The sequence below is a fragment of the Adiantum capillus-veneris genome, chromosome 8 (assembly GCF_014529385.1).
Source record: "Adiantum capillus-veneris isolate H3 chromosome 8, ASM1452938v2, whole genome shotgun sequence".
Lineage (NCBI taxonomy): Eukaryota > Viridiplantae > Streptophyta > Polypodiopsida > Polypodiales > Pteridaceae > Adiantum > Adiantum capillus-veneris.
In genome coordinates this window covers 6,668,084-6,690,330 of record NC_140938.1, presented here as the reverse complement: position 1 = coordinate 6,690,330, position 22,247 = coordinate 6,668,084, and positions in this window count along the sequence as shown.

Below are 22,247 nucleotides of genomic sequence, written 5' to 3'. Positions count from 1 at the left end.
TATGGGTAAAATAAGCCAGATACAATCACAAACTAGAGCAGAAACTTCGCTCATAGGAGAAACTTACACAGAAAAATAGCAGGAAAAGAGTGAGGAATTTGGAAAAATGGACAGCGCCATTGCGTCCGGAACAGCCCAAAACCCCAGTCTACAATGTCAAAGTGCTTAATTCCGACCTCGGATGAGCAGTTTACGGCCAAAACAAGCTCCAAAATGAGCAAAAACACACCTGCGGCTGTCCTCCTCTCTTCTCCAAATTTTTTCTGGTATTCTCTCAGTTTTTTCAGTTCCCACACTTATCTTTATTAGTTGGGCACCCGCGGCCTTTTAGATGACCTCAAACGGACCCCGAACAGGCCAAAAATTGACCTCGCAATGCATAGTTGTCACCTTTTTGCATCATACGCACACCTGGCACTCAGTTTTTCCAAATAATGCATCCCGCAACCACGTGAAGTGGCCCCAAGAAGTGGTCCTCATGATGACCTTTCTGCATAATTATCACAAGAAAACACCCACGTCGTGTCCATACTTCTCCGCGTGCAAGTATTGACCCCGTTCGACCTCCTGACACCACTCGATGCCATCTGACGCACCTGCTTACCTCATGTCGTTGGCCCACGGATAGCTTCCTCGAGAAGTTTTACGCGCTACCAACTCCTCCTTATTATAGAAAAAACACACTGGTACTGATAATAGTGAAAATCATTGCACTATGTACACCCTGTCCTACCTGTACACACGTGGGCCCCACGTAACCACCTGGCTATGGAAATTGGGTAATCCTTTATTCGATGCACCATGCATGTGTATGTACATATGCGCAATCCCTTGCTCCAAAAAACTCCTGACAACACCTTGCTCTTTAAAAAGATTAAAATGAACGTCTTACATGCAAAATGTGTGCATGTACCTTTTTAAATTGAAGGTATATTAGCTATTTGTAGACATAGAGAAAAACCATAGTGTGAATTTTAGTGAAATTGTAGCATTTGGTTTTGCAAGGATGTTATTTATTAGTGTAGAGACTTCTAAGGTTGTATAAAAGTGATATCATATATGTTATAATTTATATCACTTCTATAAATGTAACATTCAATATAGCAATGATGATTGATGAATAAAAATTTCTTTTGAATATGATTAGATAGAATATATTTTCACAAGAACACTTAAAAACAACATTTTTAGACAATTCAAACGTTTGTATATAAAATACTCTTCATAACCGCGTTATCGACCAAGTATTTCATATACTTAATACTTTAAAAAAATGAACTGCACATGCACATACAAATTATACGGTGTTCATATGATCGGTTTAACTATTTGAACACCACATTTATGCAAAAACAAATGACACTCAATTAAACACATTACCGATTGAGTGCCACCCGAATCTAAAGAGAAATAATGATTTTCATACAAGCACCATAGGGCCGCATTACCAACCGATGCCCATATGTTTTTTTGGCAAGAGAAAGGACAGTTGACTCACCATAGGGATACTAATATCACCATTTTATCGATGTAGTACCCAAACAATGAGCCAATACTTACCACAAGGACACCATAAGGCATGCTACCACACAATGCACACACACACACACACAACACACACACACTTGGGTCATGTGGTTAGGTACTCCATTGCTATTGTGCAATGGGATGTAGAGCACACTCCCGCACGACCCGCCCTCTCTCTCTCTCTCTCTCTCTCTCTCTCTCTCTCTCTCTCTCTCTCTCTCTCTCTCTCAATGGATCAACAAATAACACCCAGCGGGCGCGAGCGGAGCCCTCGATATATTTATTTGCGGGCCTTCTAGGTTTTAGGGTTTCCCCGATAGGCTCGTAGGGAAAACAAAATCCCGGCATGCTTTTTGTGGGTTTCCACATCGCTCTCAACCGGCTTGTTATGATCATGTTAAGTGTGATTATGTAAATATGGTAATAAAACCTTGTGATCACACAAAATTTAAGGTAATTAAATAAATATTAAATCCTTGGCCACTACGCATGTCGTAGGGTGGAGAGAGAGAGAGAGAGAGAGAGAGAGAGAGAGAGAGTCAACCTCATGTGTGTGTGTGTGTGTGTGTGTGTGTGTGAGAGAGAGAGAGAGAGAGAGAAGAAGAAGAAGAAGAAGAAGAAGAGAATTTTAACGCCGTAGGAAACTATCCCAAGAGAGCTTAAAGATCTATTTGACGAGGAGAGTTGAACTCAAGACTTGTTATTCAAGAGAGAAATGGCATAACCAACCTACCACACTTGGGTGATAGAAAGGTTATACCATTTTTCTCTTTTTTTATTAGCACATACACACCCACACCCACACCCACACAAGCACACCCGAGAAGAAGGAGAGAGAGAGAGAGAGAGAGAGAGAGAGAGAGAGAGAGAGAGAGAGAGAGAGAGAGAGAACGACACACAGGGCAAGAAAGAGTGGGGGAGGGAGATAACAAAAAGAGAGTTTGAGATCAGTTGAATTTTTGAAAAACTTTCTATTTTGAAAAATAGAAAGTTTTCATTTTTTATTTTACAGATCAAAAACAAGGTGAAAACGGAAGCTTTGCTTCATGTTGACGTGCCACTATAATGAGTTTTATAATTGCACAAGGTGATAGTGGGAAAGAAGTTCTCAAATAGGGGAGGCTATAATGAGTTTTATAATTGCACAAGGTGACAGTGGGAAAGAAGTTCTCAAATAGGGGAGGCTATTTCTAGGAAATGTGGATTGAGAATTTTGGTGCATGTAGTGTGACTTAGGATGGCAAAGGGTTGATTATAGAAAGGCATGTGCTTGTGTTTGTGTGCATCCAATGGGCCAAAAAGAAGGATGTTTGCGGCAACGAGGGAAGCTAATTTATTTAGAGTCAACTATCTAGTAATAGGCAAAATTAAACTTTGAGGAGAGTCAATTAGATTGAGAAGTAAATGAATTTTTTGCATTGAGAGGAGTAATTAGGGATTGGAGATTGGGGATTGGTTATGTCCATTTTGGTTATTTCCATTTGGGTTGAGCTAGTCTTCTCTCTAGTTTCTCTTTTATAAAAGAGGGGACTTGCCAAGGTTGAAAATTCAAGAATGTGGGTAAAATTCATTAGAGCTATGTAACATAATTGAGTGTGCAAAAAGAGAGCTTTGAAAGTTACATGGACACCTCTAAGGTCTATCCACGGGGGAGAGAGAGAGAGAGAGATTTATAACAAAGTGTGTATAAAAAGAAGGCAAAAAGGGATGATCCAAAGATGTGAGAATCTCTCTTCTTATTTGTGTTCGTACAAGATACTTCGATGCAGTTCTACAAAGTAGACACTTGCAATGTCCCTACATCCAAGCCTCTTCTTTAACTAGACTATTGTAAGGGTGGTCACCAAACTTGTCATAATTTTTCTTGGAAGCCAAGGTAAAATAAAAATAGACACTTGATCTCAAAGAACACAATACAATTATGCAAAGAGGCTACTGTATTTATACTACAATAGATCAAGAGTGATATCCTCCTCCTCCTCCTTTGTCAATGATGTGCTATATACTCAATCACAACCATTTGACAAAGAAAAACTATTAATTTATGTAAGCCTTGTTGGAATTTACTAACACAAAAATGAGAATTAAACCAACAACTCCAAAGATTCCCATCACAACCACTAAATACTCCTATCCTCTTTCAATAGATTATCATAACCCAAAGCTCAAAGCCTTCATGTGATAAAAAAAGCTTGAAGTAACCTATGCTCACAAGACATAGAATGCAAGAGAACTCATATTTTTGTATATACCACAATCTTGTCCTTTTGTTTTGCCAACATAGGCAGTTCTACAATGCGGTACAAGGTCTTGAAGATAATGTCTTGAAAAAGAAATAGGTGATTTGGAATCAAATATGAACAATTTAAAGACAATTAGATAGCAACTTATTTGGAATCAAATATGAACAATTTAAATACAATTAGATAGCAACTATACCCTTAAAGTGCAACAATTGACCATAAAACCACTAGGTAGACACACCATGCATGACAATGCTTCTATATACCATATCATGCAAGGTAGGTAGCTCAAAATGAGATTAAATACATGCACTTTGATGAATAGATCTTTTTTACTAGCTTCTTCAGTCTCTTCCTTCTTTTGCTACGCTTTCTCTACATCAAATTTAACTTTCCATTCCATCTCTCTATATTCTAAAGAAAGTTCTTCATTGCATGTGATTAGCACATTGTCAAAGTGAATACCGTCTTGCATTAGGGAAATTTTGGGCTCTCAAATGGGCCCTATAAGGACTTTGACTATCTCCCTCTTGTCCAAAATGAGTGCTCATTAAATTTTTTACAAATAAAATCAAAACTTGTTGGACATTTTGGATTTAGAATATAATTGTCGCGATCTATCCATTAATATATAGCATGCCATCGGATTCCTTATATTCTAGAAGATTCTACTTTTTAATTTGACAAATTGTCTTATAAATGGAATCTCTCCCCACATTTCAGCTTCAGTGGGGAAACCATAACTTCTACAAATCAACTAAAAATTTGTCAGAGTTTGGGGATTTAAAACCTAGTTTCTAAGATCTTTCGAATAATATGTTGGTTGATAGGGTTTTGACAAAGCGCTTATGTACTTCACTAGGTTACCCACTTTGTATAAGAGAGGCAAAGTCAAACCTCCTTATAGGGCCCCTCGGAGAGTCCAAATTTTCCCTAATGCATGGTCCATATCTCAATAAAAACTACAAAAATAGGGTCTAAATTGAACTTCTCCATATGAAAATAATTAGGATTAGGGATCCTTGTATGCTAGATTGTCAATCATGGTAACAGATCATTTGTCCTTAAAAGGTAGAATTCTTCCTTTTTGGCATTGTCCATTCATCGCATCCAAGGCCATCCATGAATTTTGGGTTGGGAGTTGCGAGGCTTGTTGAGGGCTTTGTAGGCCCTTTGTGAATTGGGTGAGGGTTGCATTGTTGTTCTTGTAGAGCTTACTTTGATCGAGAACTTTAATGCTACAATCGATGGGTGTTAGTGGATTCTTGCTCAATCACTACAAGAGGCTATTCATATTAGCGACGCTCACACAGCGACGCTCAAAAAAATAAATCCCGACGTCGCTATGAGCGTCGCAAATTTACAAAGAAATTTGCGACGCTCATAGCGATGCTTATAGCGACGCTCATAGCGACGCCGGCTGGGGTAAAAAAATAACCGAGCGCGCCCAAAAACTCAGATCTCAGATCTGAGTTTTTCGGTGCCCTCAAGCAAGGAGCAGGTAACGCTCTCCCTCACTCTCTCTCTCTCTCTTTCTTCTCCACACACACACACACACACACACACGAGGAGAGGAAGGAGAGCCAGGTATGCTCCTTCCCTCTCCTCATTCTCATGTTCCCTTCCCCTCTTTCTCTCTCCCTCTCTCTCTCTCTCACACACACACATACACACACACATAGTGTTTTTGAGAGAGAGAGAGAGAGAGAGAGAGAGAGAGAGAGAGAGAGTACAAACAAAAACAAAAACGCACACACACATACATAAACAAAGAATGCACACACACATTGAGAGAGAAAAAGAGAGAGAGAGCATGCATAAACAAAAAACGCACGCATTGAGAGAGGAAAAGAGAGAGAGAACATGCATAAACAAAAAACGCACACATTGAGACAGGAAAAGAGAGAGAAAACATGCATACGATCCAAAAAAACGCACACACATTGAGAGAGAAAGAGAGAGAAACTAATTTAACGTCGTAGGAAACTAATTAAAATTAAAAGACCTAAAGATCTAGCCGACGAGGAGTTGAACTCAAGACCTATTATTCAAGAGGGAAATGGCATAATCAATCTATCATACTTGGCATGGGTGATAGAAAGGTTATACCATTTATCTCTTTTTATTGGCACACACATCCACACACGCGCACACACACAAGAAGAAGAGAGTTATAACGTCGTAGGAAACTATCTTAAAAGACGTTAAAGATTAGGTTATATGTAGACTTACATTAAATTAGATTTAGGTTTATTTTTAACTAGATTTACGTTTATTTAAGCTAGATTTAGATTTACGTTATATTAGATTAGATTTAGGTCTCCATAGACTGCGATGCCTGCATGAAGCGGGTGAAGAAAGCCCTCAATGGAATATAGGGTATTGCTGCCTTCACTCATGGTGGGCTCCGTCAATCCAAAAGTACTGGTGAAATGTCTTCAGAAGATAGGGAAGAAGGTGGATCTTCAGGGCGGCAAGAGTCACTACATCCCCGACACAATGACCATCTAGACAACCTCTAGTCATTAGACTTACGTTAAATTAGATTTAGCTTTATTTTTAGTTAGATTTACGTTTATTTAGATTTACGCTTATTTACGTTAGATCGAGTCCACGCAAGAATTACTTACGGTTTAGGGTTTAGAGTTAGATGAACAGTGAAAAGATCTACTGTGAAAAGATGTTAAGATGCTGTGAAGTGCTACAGCTAGAGAAGAGGCAAAGGGGTTTTGTCCACTACATGCAGTATCATGTAGACGTGGGTGTGTAGATTTCTTGTACCCACAAATATAGGTATTGACCAATAAAGACGAGATTATAACCCGGTGGTTCTGATCTCCGTGAACCTCTAGACCGAGGTGTGCGGGGATTGGACATGACTAGAGAATGTGAGGTAAAGAGAGAGAGAGAGAGAGAGAGAGAGAGAAGACGAAGAATGCCAATAGAATATTAAATTTGTTGTCCAGGTTATAATTTTTTTATCCTCATTATGAGTAGCAACGAGGATGTGGGACCGTCCAACCGAAACACCTATCTCTCAACGAGGGTCTTATGTCCTTGTAATCAATGCAAGCATGCTGTGCGACGGACAAGACGTGTTTCTTTGCAGCACGTTCGCGAATTTGGCGAGTTCGATCCATCTATTATAGATCGAGTTGTTGCCAATTATAACTCGTCGGACTCTGATGCTGGCCAACAAGCAGCAATCTTGCAACCCAATAGACGTGTTCGCAGGCGCTTTGGTCAAGCAGCATATGTGAGGCCACAAGATGTAGCCTCTGACAGCTTGGGGGATGATCATGCAGAGCACATTCCCAACGAGGCAATGTTTGAGCCCGAGATTGATGAAATGATCGAGACGATCATGGATTCAAAAAGGCTTATCTATGATGATATGAAAAGTGAAGCCGATACGCCATTGTATAATGGAGCACGTATGTCTAGATTGAAAGCACTCCTGGTTCTTCTCAACATGCAGGCAAAGTTTGGATGGAGTGACACTAGCGTCACAGCGCTTTTCAGGTGATCTATTACAATTAGTTTACTTTAATAGAACTCTAAATGTATAATGATCTGATAGATTTTTACACGACTGTATCATATTTTTATGTTGTGTAGATTGCTAAAAGAGCACATACTACCAGCTGACAATGTGATGCCAGATTTCCGAGATGAAGCAAGAAAGATTTTGCAAAACTTGGGGATGGATTACAATTCTATCCACGCTTGTCCTAATGACTGCATTCTTTTCAGAGGGGAATACATAGACATGGAGAAGTGTCCGAAATGTGATTCCGAAAGATATCGAGTAGATCTCCATGGGACAAAAATTCCACAAAAGGTTTTGCGACATTTCCCTCTGCTTCCTCGCATCAAGCATTTCTTTGAATGTAAGTCCATGGCCGCCCTAGCATCATAGCATGAGGAGAATAAATCTTCGGATGGTGTGCTACGAATTCCTGCAGATTGCGTAGCGTGGAAACATATAGATGGAACATGGTCGGATTTTGCCAGGGAAGCTCGAAATTTGCGCTTAGGCCTGGCTATGGATGGTGTAAATCCATTTGGTCGACGAAGTTCCTCTGATGCAGATCCTGTGGTGGCGGAACTCACTTACTTCGGCACGCTGCAAGAGATTTTGAGGATCGATTACAGAGGATTTTTTGTCGACTTGTTCGACGTGCAATGGTTCAAGATAATCATGGAGGGTCGCAACGCTATTGTGCGTAGAGGAGAGTCTGGTTTTCTTGAGGTGGATTCTACTAAGAAATGGACTGACCTAAGAGACACTTTCGTACTACCCGAGCATTGTGAACAAGTAAGTATGTAAATAGTTAACAACCCCCTTTTACAAGTTATGTGCTTGAAAGCTCTCATGTAAGTTATGTGGCTCTGACAGGTAATATTTCATCCTACAAAGTCTACATCAAACTGGTGGTACGTCATAGAGGTAGCCCCTCGTAGTGCAAGGACGTATGAAGGCTACCATGTGCCAATCACAACGACATCAATGGAGGAGATCAGAGAAGATGCTCAATCAGAAGCCGCTGCGGTGGTGCCAGACGAGCATCAAGATGCTACTACTCTATATGGGGTGCATGCAGAGGAGCTACAAAATGAAACAGAGGATATGTGTTTAAACGGAGAGCTCTATATAGATATAAGAAGTTATGCTGAGTTATGCGAGGATGAGAGAGAGATCTCTTAAAGCCACAAATATTGTATTTGAACAATTTTGCTCCGTGTTGTAAAAGCTTTGGCTCTCTAAGTACCTTCCATGGTGTATAACGCTCTTTTCTACTCGCGCTCACATCTTTTGATTGAAAATTTAGAGTTTTCGACTTGCCTCTTCTATCACTCAATTCATTGCGTCATTGTATTTATATGCGTCATTACGTCATTGTATTTAATGGTCTTTGCGTCATTGTCTACTCTATTCATTCAATATTAAGTTTAAATATTCGTGTGTTTAATGCAGGTATGGATGATGAGGAGTTTCTTTCTTCTTTGTCACCGCAGAAGAGACAGTGGTACGTGGAGCGTCATCGCTCTGGCGCATCATCGCGCGTTCCTACTCCATCCGCATCTCCCTCTCTTTCGGAGCATTCGGCGCGCTCCGAAGCTTCGGCGTCGACGAGACGAGCTTCACACTCGTCTAGACACCGGCACTCTAGTGGTGGCGGTGGCGGTTGTTGTGGGGATTCCGCCACCGATGCCTCCACACCGCCTCGTGTTCGACGAGGCTCTTTACCCTCCCCTTCTTTTCCCGCCCCCACACCAGCCACAGCATCGCCATCTACGCCAGGTTTTGCACGGCTGACTGTTCCTAGAAGCTACACACCTCTACCTACTCCGCCAGGAGCCACCCCACTCGACACTCCTCGCTTCGGGGCCCAGACGCCGGTGGAGACACCTGACGTCCGTACCCCCATCGACACGCCGCTAGAGACCCCTGCCGGGACACCCAGGTTCACGCGTCACCAGCCAGAGGGCTTGCCTTACTCCGTCGACATCAGCGGCGGCATCATCATGGATGATGACGGCAAGAAGGTGATCTCGCGCATGCGTGGTCTTTGCTCTCAGCTGTTTAGACACTACATACTAAACAAATGGAGTGAAGTACCAAGTGATTTAAAAAACAGAGTCATCAGCATACTTCATGATGAGTTTCCCGTTCCAACACGGGATCAGCGCTTCAATGAAGACCTGATGAAGATTCGAATACGTGAATACTGTAAACACAAGAGTTCCGAAGTGCAAAAAGCAATCAAGAATGGGTGGAACAAGCCAGATTGGCTGGCCAAAGAAGATTGGAAGAATGCGAAGAAAGCAACGCGCGAGAATCCCGACAAGTGGAAGCAACAAAAGGATGCAGCCAGAGCGCGAGTAGAGGCAGGGAGCTCGCACCACTTGGGGAGCAGTGGATGGGCATCATTTGAGGCCGATTTTGTAAGTGTTTTCACATTGCTCTTTATGTTCGATAGTTTAGGGTTTATGAGTTTTTTAGTTCTAACATAATGAAATCTTTGTATGTTTTGATAGTGGTCGATGACAGGACGTGATCCCACACCGTACGAGCGCGAGTACGCAGACAGGAAGGGCTTAAACGCCCTGATGGACATTCTCAGTTATCGCGGCGGCATGGTTAGTATTAGGGTTTACTCTTTTTTATTTTTTGTATTGTTTTATAAATGTCGTTATATGTTTATACTTACTGAAAGCTGTCTTATTGTCTTTTTTTGCAGAATCCGACAGATACGCCGCTTGGACGCGATGAGACGTCTGACTAGACGACGTCAGTTTAGCCGTAGCTAGATAGCATTAGTTTAGGGTTTCTCATAGCTTATGTATCATGAGATGGATTTTATACGTCTTTTTGAACCATGTATATTATTACATTTGTCACCGCAGTTCCTTTTGCCAATCAATTCTTTATGCCTATGATGTTGTACAATTGTCATTATTACATTTGCCAATCAATTCATTTTGCCTATGATGTGTACAATTGTCAATTTTGCAAACAATGCGTCTTGTGGGTGACTATTTTGGGTCTATTATCTACCCTTGCACTTTTTTTAAAAAGTGAATCAAGTACAATATGGTTGATGGGTGGCAGGGCATTCAATGCCCTGCCACCAAAAAAAAATTCTCTCGGGCGTCGCTATAAGCGTCGCTATTTATGGCTCTGTAGCGTCGCTATAGTCTTCTGTGTAAACGTCGCTATATGCGTCGCTATAGGCGTCGCTATGAGCGTCGCTATATAGCGACGCTTATAGCGATGCATATAGCGACTCCTATTGCGACGCATATAGCGACGCTCTCGTAGCGACGCTCGTAGCGACGGTTTTAGCGACGCCGGGGGTTATAAAAACCCAGTGTATTTCCGTCGCTAACAGCGTCACAAGAGCACACAACCTCTTGTAGTGAATTCAGAGTTGTCAACAAAAAACCTTGTGAGAAACATCTTCAATCAACAAGCATTTTTTGATCCTACACGTTGCAAAGATACAAACATAGCACACCCTCAAAACTACAAAGACAATATCCTCGTTTACTCTTTATGCTCCTTTCACTGCTCGATCACGAATTGCAAACACGCCTCACAAGGAAAACAAAAAATTCAAGCTTACCAAACATGATTACATCCCAAAATTATGAGTGCTAACGCCGATGACTACTTCTAGTAGTCATGGGTCAGGTTTGTCAGTCCAATCGGAAAAGGGTAAGAGTGATCGTCGATAAAAGGGGCACTTTAACTGGAACATTCAAGGGTTAGTTGGCTAAGCATGGCACCCAAGTGTGAATGGGCGAGCTCATATAAAAGTCACCTGAACCTAGAAATCATTCATTCTCTCATTTGTGCAATTGAAGAGTGCTCTTGCTCCATCTCCATCCTCTTCTTTATCTCCTTGTGTGTGTGTATGTGCATGAGAGAGAGAGACAGAGAGTGCATGTGTGTGTGTGATCAAGCATTGCGACGACACGGCAGCGGCGAGATGCTTGAGCGCGGCACGACAGTAGCTCCCTCTTCTTTGCAGTGAGGAATCCTCCACGAAGGTGAGTGTAGGGCGGTGATTGACACACCCTTGCTCTCTTGAGCTTGCTAGATTAATCTGGCATTTTTGGTGCCGCTCGCTCCCGGGGAGATGCCCTACACTAAGCTTGAACATCACTCCATGCTACTTTGTGGTGCAATGTGAGATGTAGGAAAGGTAGAGAAAGAAGGTGTGTGGCTGTTGAGAAGGATTTGTGAACTTTGTTTATGCTACAATGTACTATTTTCTGTTCATAAGGTGTTAGAATTTTTTGCTACAATGTACTGTTTTCTGTTGATAAGGTGCTAGATTTAAGGTATTAGATCTAGAATGTTAGATCTATAAGGTGCAGTAAGTAGATCTCTTAATTAATTAGTTGATGTAGTACTATGTTAAACAGTGTGTAACAGTAGCTCTGATAGTTGCAAGTAGGTAGGTTAGGTGTGCGTGCACGCGGCGCGACCGCGGCGATCTTATCCTCCCAAAAGAAAATTAAAAATAAAATATTTATTCAAAAGGAAGGAGCGAGATTGGGAACATTCCCCAAGCCCAAACCCAAGCCCAGGCTCAAGCCTCAGTCACCCTTTGGACTTACTTATTTTAGCTTCACGCCTAAGTAAAAATCGACTTTTTTTAGGACCATCCAAGCTTTGGGTAACCGAACGCTGTACTGTAAACCACACCATGACCCCCTGAGCGATACGCTTGTTTTGAGCTATCACATATACTAATCCGAAAATTGATCGTATAAAGACATTAAAAAACATCAAAAAACCAGTGAAAACGAGGTGCAAAACGCCTAAAAAATCAAGCGGTTAATCTTCATGGGTATTCGCCAATGCTTGTAGGGTGCCAGAGGCACATGTATCTATGCTCTGGTTGTGTGCTAGAGGTCGAGAAACTAGCAAGAACTTGGACTTATGCGGGTTCTCAATACCCACCTACCTTAGGTGGGCCCTCGGCGGGGACCCAAGGTAGTACAACCCAAGACCCAAACAACTTTTAGAGTTCCAAATTCAACAAGGGGTAAGATTTGGCTTGTATAGGCAAGAAGGAACCTGTAGAACCAAAATTCATCCAAAGGTTCTTCCCAAAATGGATCCACCATGTACCTAGTAGACATTTTGGGATAATATTTGACCGGTGCATCCTTGATAACTAGAAGATCAACTTTTCCAAAATCAACCACAACAAAAAAGTGCAAAATCTTATCAAAAAAAAAAAAAGATAATAGTCAAAAATTACAAAGTAGACACAAAATCTTGTTTGTGGCTAGGCAGAAGTGGTTCAAATCCAAAAAGGTTTGGGGAAGAGTATCAGCATAACCAAGACTATGAGCTGACCAAATCTCATGTGAAAATGAGGTCGAACGTGGATCGCAATCCATGTACCTCATTTGGATTTGGAGCTGAAATTTGAAAGGTGGATAATTGGTAAGATTTTAAGAACATATCCCAAAAGAACTATTGTCAAAAAAGTTCAAAAAGTGGGTCAAAAGGGCAAAAGATAGTTCAGGGTGAAAACCCTAAAACAAACCTAAGGATTGACTTTTGGTTGACCTAAAAAAATCCAAATCCCACAAAAACCATATAGCAGACATCAGTGGACCAAGGAGAAGCTGTGTGCCAAGTTCCGGTGCAATCTGACATATGGATCGCGATCCATGTTCCTTTGTCACAAATTAATACCAAACTTGCACCATAGTTAGAGCCCACCACAAGGAGTCTACTAGATTTTTTCAAAAGTGAATTTGAATATCAAAATCCCAGTATTGTCAAGCATTCAAAGCAAGTGCCAAAATTGATCTATTTCCAATCCAAAGGTCCATTCTCTAAAAATTTAGTACCAAAGGACCTACTAATCATGCTGATTTTGTTGGTACCAAGAAAAGCCAGCTTGGCCTCCCAACATGGATCGCGATCCATGTTACTCTGAGACATAATGAATTCAAAATTTCACCACAGATATAGATAGTCTCCAAGACCTTGGTGGTTTTTTCAAAATTGAAATTGGACTTGAATTGTGGATGCTACAAGCAAGAAAATGAAGTTATTGAAAGTTTCAGATAAAATTTTGTCTATTGTAAGCTTGGACTAACAAGAGTGGTTGTAAACTCATATCCATCAAGCATCTTTTGATAGGTTACAAGTGCTAGAGAGTACGGCCCAACAAGTAAGACAAATTAGAGAATACAAGTTAGCCAATGTGGTAACAAAGTTTGGGTTTTGTAAGATCAGTTATTCATGTATTTGCGATTAGGAAGATTGTACCCAAATAGGAATCCCAGTGTAAGAGACCAAGTGAGAAACCACTCAGCTAAAGATAGGGTGAATCAAAATCCACTGCATCCGCTAGAAGTCAATTTAGAGGAAAGTTTCTCTGATACTTCATTAGAAAGATCATACACCATAATGGCTGAGGGATTCAACAGGGTGAAATTTAAGGAAGGAACTTCCACACAGGGGCAGGTACTTCTCGACCTGCATCTAACTTCAAACCATTGTATCTAAAATTTCAATTTGAGAACAATCTTAAAGCCAAAATCTATAAGGATGGAATGGACCGTTATTGTGTTAAGTTGGGAAACAAGTCAAACAAGTTCAAGGACCTGGTAGATGTGGACTATAACGAAGACAGATACTTTGACCGAGAAGAAATGATGTATCTAGTTGTACACTGAAAGGATTGATGTATCTAGTTGTATCACAATCATAGTAAGAAAACTCCAATTAGATCAATAAATGCATACTAAGTGGATTGCTTCGTGATAACATATGCACTTTGCATATCCTTTAGCACAAGATTACACTTTGTAATATGCCTATCCCCTTGGATACTGATAGTAGTGAGGTGTGTGGGATTCCCCACGGTTTATAGAAAGTCTTCTAAATGAGTGGTAAACGGGGATCACAATGTCGTACAGCATTGCTAAGAAAATAACACTGTCCTGAATAACCATCTTGGCTAACTTGAAAGATCCACAAGCACCCAAAGTGAGCCATGACCTGGTAGATCCAAACATAATCTCATAGAGATACTGCACAAAGAGTGCAAAATGCTTCATAAGCAACTACTATGATGAATATGCACGCCGCTCCAAACCAGCCTTTGCTAAACACTAGGGCCCATAACACCTAGTGTGCATGCATTGAGAAAAAAAAAATTGAACTTGCATATCCATGATTAGACGTGCCATTACTTATGGCGAATGTGATGCTCCTAGCACACATTAAAGAGTAGTGTAAATAGTTTTGACAAGAAACTAAAAACTTTCTATTTTAAATATTTGCAAGCCTTGTTGAAACATTTGAAACACAATAGAAGGTGAAACATTAATCACTTCTAGGTACAAGCAATAAAACCTTTTCATTAACAACTCATAGCTTTTCTATATGCATAAAAAACCATCCGTTAATGTTGTTTAGCTGCACTGTAACCTTAACAAGTAGTTCTTGCGTATCCAACAATTTTTTGCCAATGAAATTATTCCTGATACAACATGCTAAAAATGGTCTAGAAAATGGATTCAACTAGCACCTAGGGACATCAATGTAACACATCATTGAAGTAGTAGCACCAGTGTCAATCCCAAAGACATATATTCTCCACATGTGGAATATGTCTCAAGTAAGGATGTTTGAAAAAAGAACATTCTTCAAGTACAAGATGTACTTGGGTGTGGAGGGAATTGTAAACATGCATGCGACGTGCATGAGAGAGACAATCATTATCCATGCTCCACACTAGCTAAACTAAACTCCTTGAGTTCCTAGATATGTTGTATCCCATGTGACAAAATGTGCCAAATCGAACCCTTCAAATGGATCCATGAGTGTATAATGTAGAAACTTATTCTGGACACTACTACCCAAATTTCTTGGCTCTTACATGACCTTGTCATTTTGCTTAAGAGAAAAAATGGGTGAGAACATAGAGGGTTATGCATCATACTTGGAAAAGAAAACAAAAACTAGATTCATACTTGGAGGTTGAACATAGTGTTCACTTATGTGTAGTGTAAGGCACCTGCCCAAGTGTCCCGCCTGCAAAGTTATGGAAGTGCTAATAACTGAAAATTAGTGAGGTGCAAGTAGTATTGCATATGTAACCTTGGGTGTTACCTTTGCAATCTAAACCCCTCGATTAAAATCGACATTGTCAAACCACGTGGTTAGACTTTTGCAGGGAAACTGCTCAACTAGCAATCAAGAATATCTAAATTCAACTTTGGAAGTTGAAATTATCCACTACCCCTTGATGGACTTCTTTATTGGAAAGTGCAAGTGTGATGGTTCCAGGAATTGACCATCAACACTTTAATAAGTGATTTAGTATTCACGAGCTGGGTCTTACCCCAAAATTGTGCTCATATAGACACTCTTAGTGCTATAGATAAAATAGAAGATCCACTCAAGTTCGAATTGTTTTCACAATTGGATCTGCTCTAGACCCAAAAATCCATAATCTTGGGTTTTTGTAAACAACTGTGCTGCCTGAAATGCTTGCTCCATCTATACATCTTGGTAGAGAGAAGCCTTTACGAGTTTAAGTCGTTCAAAAAATCAACTTGATCTTCACACATAAAGTATAGAGTGCAAAAATAATACCCAAAAAAATCAGTAATGGCAAGACTCTTGCATGTCCATTAAAAGTGCTGTGTACTCAACTGAATAGAATTGTTCAATCTTGAAAGCAATCCACTGATGGATTACAAAAATTTGGATCTTAACCATTCCAAAATAGGTGGAAATAGATGACTCTTAGCCCTTCCTGTTGTCTCTCAGCCCTTCTTGTTACCGTATTGGCATAGAAAGATGTCAATAAAATTATGTCGAGTTTCACCTTTTTCGCATAGAATCTGGGGAGAGAGAGAGAGAGAGAGAGAGAGAGAGAGAGAGAGAGAGAGGGGGAGAGAGAGAGAGAGAGAGAGAGAGAGAGAGAGAGAGAGAGAGAGAGAGAGAGAGAGAGAGAGAGAGAGAGAGAGAGAGAGAGAGAGAGAGAGAGAATGAATGTTGGGTTGAGTAAAAACCCTTATTCAAATGTGTTGTATGTCTCGTGCATATGCTCCAGTGCAGACTGTCGTAGCTTATCCTATAATCATACAACAATGTACTTGTATACCTTGCTCGTAGAGAGAGGGATTACAAGTTACTTCTTCACCCATCTACCTTGGATGTGAGCGTGATTGTATCAGGATGACTTTAAATACGACACTTTGCCTCTCGGTAAACATAAAAAAGTGTTTTAAGATATCACTAATCAGTCACTTACCTTGTCCTTGACAGTGTAGTTAGTGTCAAAGTGAAAGCGTAAATAGTAATGAGATGGAATTATGTCAATCTCTTTGGAATTCCATGCACGTAGAAGCCTAAGCCCTTGGTGACATTCACAGCCCTACAAATTAAGCCGATACCAGAGTGCCTTGCAGAATTGGGCATGGATACATCAAAATTTTCCAATGGATATGTAAATTGTGAGCTTATATCAGTACGTTGCCGAATGCCCAAAATTGTGTGCCAATGTCATTGTTGATTTGAAATCAACAGCAAGATCTTGGCATGGGTTAGAAGCCTTGCGTCTCATAAATGTTGTCAAAGCATTTTTCTTTGTACAACAATAGGCAATCGTTGCCAACGTAAAGTTAAAATGTAGAAGAAAACCTAAAATTGTCTAACCTGGTTGCCCTGCTATGGCGAGTTTTCTTGAGTTTTTGAAGTAAAAACTCGCATAAATTTGGCTCATAGCCATATTTGCTGCTCGAGTGAGAGAGCATATCTATCATATACACCCTTGTGTGATTTAAAAACCTGCAGACATCTTGGCAAGTTTCCCTATGTTCGTATGCTATCAGCATATTCCAAACTTTGGAAATCGCCATGCCAAATTCTAAAAGGGAAGCCTTGCTTTGCATAAGTACTCATGGAGTTCTGGTGCTCATAGCTAATAGATATTCTTTCCTATTGACAATGGCATAGCAAAAGAAAGTCGACCTTCTTGAACATTCACAAATAATTGAGCTTGTTGAATTGCAAATGTAATGAAAAATAGAAAAATATTTGCAAGTGATGAACCTCGTCCCTACTTGGCTTGATTATTGTATTCTTGAAGATTTTGTAGACGGCGTCTTGCTCCCATGATGTCTTAGAGAACTCGTTGGATCACGCATGCCGACAATGACTGGATCATATCCATGTCTGAGTACATCATGAGCAGATAACTTGCCTAGGAGCCATTCCCTAGAAAACTGTCCTGGAAGCTTTAGTTAATGGTTGGCCTTGCCAAGTTCCTTGACTATACAAACCACAGGTTTACCGTTTACTCCACAGTCCTTGCCTATACTTGCATACTACTAAAAAATCGTGTCTTCACTTGTTGTTGGCTATAATCACACCTTGACATTTGTCCTAGACAAACATCCCTTGGAACAAGCTCCCTTCCACCATAAGCCATGGTCTTGAAACGTGCTTTTACTAATGCAAAAAAAAACTACAAACTTGAAATGAATGAGAAACATTAATTTCAAGTTCATGGAATACTTACCGGCCATCAAAAACTTCTATATCAAAAAACTCCGTCAAATATGAATCGATTGTCTTGAAGATCATGGCTTCACATTGTTGGCTACCTAGAAAACTGTCTTGGTAGCTTCTTGCAATTATAGTTAGTGGTTGGCCTTGCCAAGTTCCTTGACCATACAAGTCACAGGTTTACCGTTTACTCCACACAAGCCTTGCTTGTACTTGCATACTACTAAACAATCACGTCTTCACTTGTTGTTGGCTATAATCACACCTTGACATTTGTCCTTGACAAAAATCCATTGGAACAAGCTCCCCTTCCACCATAACCATGGTCTTGAAACGTGCTTTTACTAATGCAAAAAAAAATTGCAAACTTGAAATGAATGAGAAACATTAATTTCAAGTTCATGGTACTTACTAAAAGATAAAAAACGTATGTATCAAAAAACTCCGTCAAATATGAATCAATTGTCTTGAAGATCATGGCTTCACATCATTAGAGATGGCGGATAACCGGAAGCCGTGATTCCCGGGAGTCCATTGTTGGGTTGAAGGCAACAAATCAATAACCTTTCCATGTCAATGGTTCTCGGGTACCCCATGCATGCCTTGCATGCGTCTTGCGGGAGCTCGATACTCCCTGGAATCCATTGTTGCATTGAAGGAAACAGATCAATAACCTTTGCATGTCAATGGTTATCGGGGACCCCTTCCATGCCTCTCATGAATCTTGCAGGAGTTCAATAGTTGCCCCAACTTTGTCAAGTTTCTACAACTATAGAAAATCCACTCCTTGGACTTGCTAAATTCAATTCCATGACCATCGTCCTGGCTAAGGTTCTTTGCCCTGGCTTTACCTAAAGAAGCCAATGATCCACTATCTAAGTTTTTTTTGCAAATTCACAAATGTCTTTGTAATTTTCAGAGTGTGCAAGGATTCACTTTGCCTCGCCTCATTGGCTGCATGTAATGTCCTCACCTTGCCTTGCAAGAGGAGGGAAAAGGAAGAGGGGTGTGCCATTACAAGTTTATTCCTACTCTAGGAAAGGTCCCTAGGGTGGCCTTAGGGCAACCCAATGTGAAAACAAGCACCATCTTTGCATGGCAATGACAAGTCAACATAACGAGAGAGAGATTTTCTCCTGCTGGGTGCTGTGAGCCTTGATTGAGCTCCATGCAGAAATAGATTTTGCACAAGATCTCACTAAGACCCTCTTTGGGTTCATGCTTGATCGTGCTTTCCTAGCCGAATCTAGCCGCCCCCTCCTTGCAAGATGTTTCTCCTGCCCGCTTGTGTCTGCCTCGAACCTCCCATGATTTTTTGCAAGCACTCGATTCCACAATTCTTCTCCTTGCTGAGCCTTGAGATCTTCCTTGCAACCCTAAGGCGAGAGAGAGAGAGAGAGAGAGAGAGAGAGAGAGAGAGAGAGAGAGAGAGAGAGAGAGAGAGAGAGAGAGAGAGAGAGAGAGAGAGAGAGAGAGAGAGAGAGAGAGAGAGAGAGAGAGAGAGAGAGACCACATGCAAAATACCATGCAAGGCCATCTTTCCCCCTCCTCCATAGCTCCCCTCCCCTGGGCTCTAATACCAATGAAAGGCCAAAGGGTGGACTTGCATATGGTTCTCCTCCAAACCTTCCTACTTATATTACTTGGTTCTTGCAAGTAGGACCCCTTAACTTATGCCTCGCCCTCGGCTCCTAGCCGCACTGAGCCACTCAGCCCCTGGCCCTTGGCCTGTTGCCTCCTACCATTGGCTTGACATACACAACCCCTTTATTGTAAAAAAATGGGGATTGACTGGCACTAAGGACAAAGTAGATGGAAGTTGGACAAGAAAAATGTTGTGCTCAGGTGCACTAATGAGACGTAGTGTCTTAATACATACAACACTTACTTGGGGCTATATAAGTGCAATAATGGAGAACAAACACTCTATTATAGATGTGATGAACCTCACATCGAGGAGCTGACCGGCCATAAATACTTTCCTATATACCCGGAAGGAGCTAGAACCGTATACATACTTTGGTGGACCACTCCCTCAATATGACCCGCAACGACTCAAACGAGGCCAAAAACTGGATATGTAAGTCTAGTAAGAATGAGGGTGGAAGATTCATTTGGGAACCAATGATTGTTGAATGCATGTCCCATGGGATCAATGAAGTCTAGGGTTTTTTTGAACACAAACAGGGGTAGTGAATCAAAACAGAATCTCTTGAGCAGACTGACCATCGTCAAGGACTTGTCTTGTCTTCACTAGAGCATTGCATTTGAAATACATATCCACTAAAGCATTGATAAGCAAGATTCCCTCCCACAATAGATCCTATCTCATGATATCATCATATATTTTCTCTCCTTTTTCAAGTGGTTGAAGTCTAGAACAAGCTTCTAAAAGCGACACAAAGGTGATTTGATTAAGGGAGCCCATTACGATGCATCTGTGCATAGCAACTCAAGGCATCCTTATCTCTGTCATGCTAGGAATTACCCATAATTAGTGCAGACCAAGGGACCGCATCACAATTGGGAATCTCCTTGAATAGTTGTTGAGCTTTTATTAGATCACCACTTCTAGTATACATTTTAACTAATGTGTTGCCAAGTGTAGTGATTTTTTCCTAGCAATCCTTTTTGGAAATCTATTCATGAACTTATTCCCCCAAGTCAATGGCTCCTACATTGCCACATGCTTGTATTTAGCTGCTAAAAGTCATCTTGTTCACGGAGGAGCCCTCTCTCTACATCCAATCTAAACAAATCAAAACGTTGATCCTAGCTACTTTGGACACATACTGCTAGAAGTACATTCCAAAAAAAGATAACATTTTGTCACCAAAAGCTTTAGGTGTTTTGCCATGGGCATGGAAATTGGCATACATATCAATCGATAAAAGTTTCCAACACTACATCGCTTCCAAGTAGCCCTTGTGATAGCTATCTATGCCTCTTAGACACCTCAACATGAATAGTGTAAGACTTCTTTATGTAAGATACCATATAAGAATATAGAAGTGAAAATTTACATCACATAGACTTATCCATGATCTATGCATGAGTTGTGGACATGCTGCTTCTAGAGAGATGAATATTGTTTTTCTTTTGCTCTCCCTTGACTGCTAGGGCATACAAGACCAACAACCTCTATAGGAAACAACCCCTTTAACCTCCATTTGTTAATGACCCCTTGCCATACCATATAGCCATCTCCAAAACATGTTGCTCAAGACATTCATCTTTCAGTAAACCACAACAAGTGAAATGCTTCATGTCAAACTCCCAAATATCATAACTAGTAGTTTTTTATCAAAACATTTTCATGCATTCATATTGTCCCTTTGGAATATGTGATGAACATGTTACACCTTGTAGTTCATAGAACCATTCACTATTGATCTTTGACTATATAAACATAAGAAAAGTTGAGCCAAGGCTTCCTGCACAATGACCTTTTGGCCCTCATACCTCCAATTTGTGATAGATCTCTCCTCCCTTCCCTTATGACTCTCAATTGATTGGCATTCCCTCTTTTTGGAAAAGATAGTAAGCATGATATTCACTCGTAATACTCACAAGGACTCATTCCCATCAATCTCCATTTGCTTGCATTCCTTCTTCTCTTCATATAATCATCATCCTTTCTATCATGGACTTGAATTTGGATTCAATCAGCAAAAGATAGCAAAAGAAAATACTATAATAACCTCCATGCAAGATGATGAAGTTTACAAAGACACACTTACACAGTATATATCATTCATAAGCTTCATATAGAAACTTTAGTAGAGGGTATAATGCTTTTGAAATAGCATGCAAACTAGCATCCATCAATGAACAGTGTCCTAGAGAAGCTCCCTTCTCCGCATTCTTTTGTAATGCTTTGAAAAGAAAAAGTGTACTCAAGCTCGTCAACATTGACAAGCTCTTGAGTGTTTTGAACAAATGTGCCATGAGGATATTCTTGTGTGCCAACATGATAAGTTTAAGGTGAGTTTCATCAATATTATGGACAATGATACTCTCCATAAAGTTGAGCATGAATAGGTACATAGGCTTTCTCTATACATTTCATTTTGATGTTTTGATATGTGTGTTTTATTTACATGGTGACCACATGACTTGGACACGCCACAATGGTGGTTGTGTGACCGATTATGTGATTGGAGGTTTGCTATGTGGTATGATATGCATATCAAATTTCTACTTGGAATCTGGTTTGGTTTTGAGGTTTCTTGAGCTGATTTTCTAGGTTACTTTGAGACTATAATATATATGTTGTTTTCTATAAATATTTCAAAACATAATGTTGAATCAAAACTACCTAGAGATGTTGCTTTTTTAAAGTTACATATCAAGTAGTAATAAGAGATGTGCATGAGCATACATTCCCAAGCAAAGACATGCATACATGTTACATT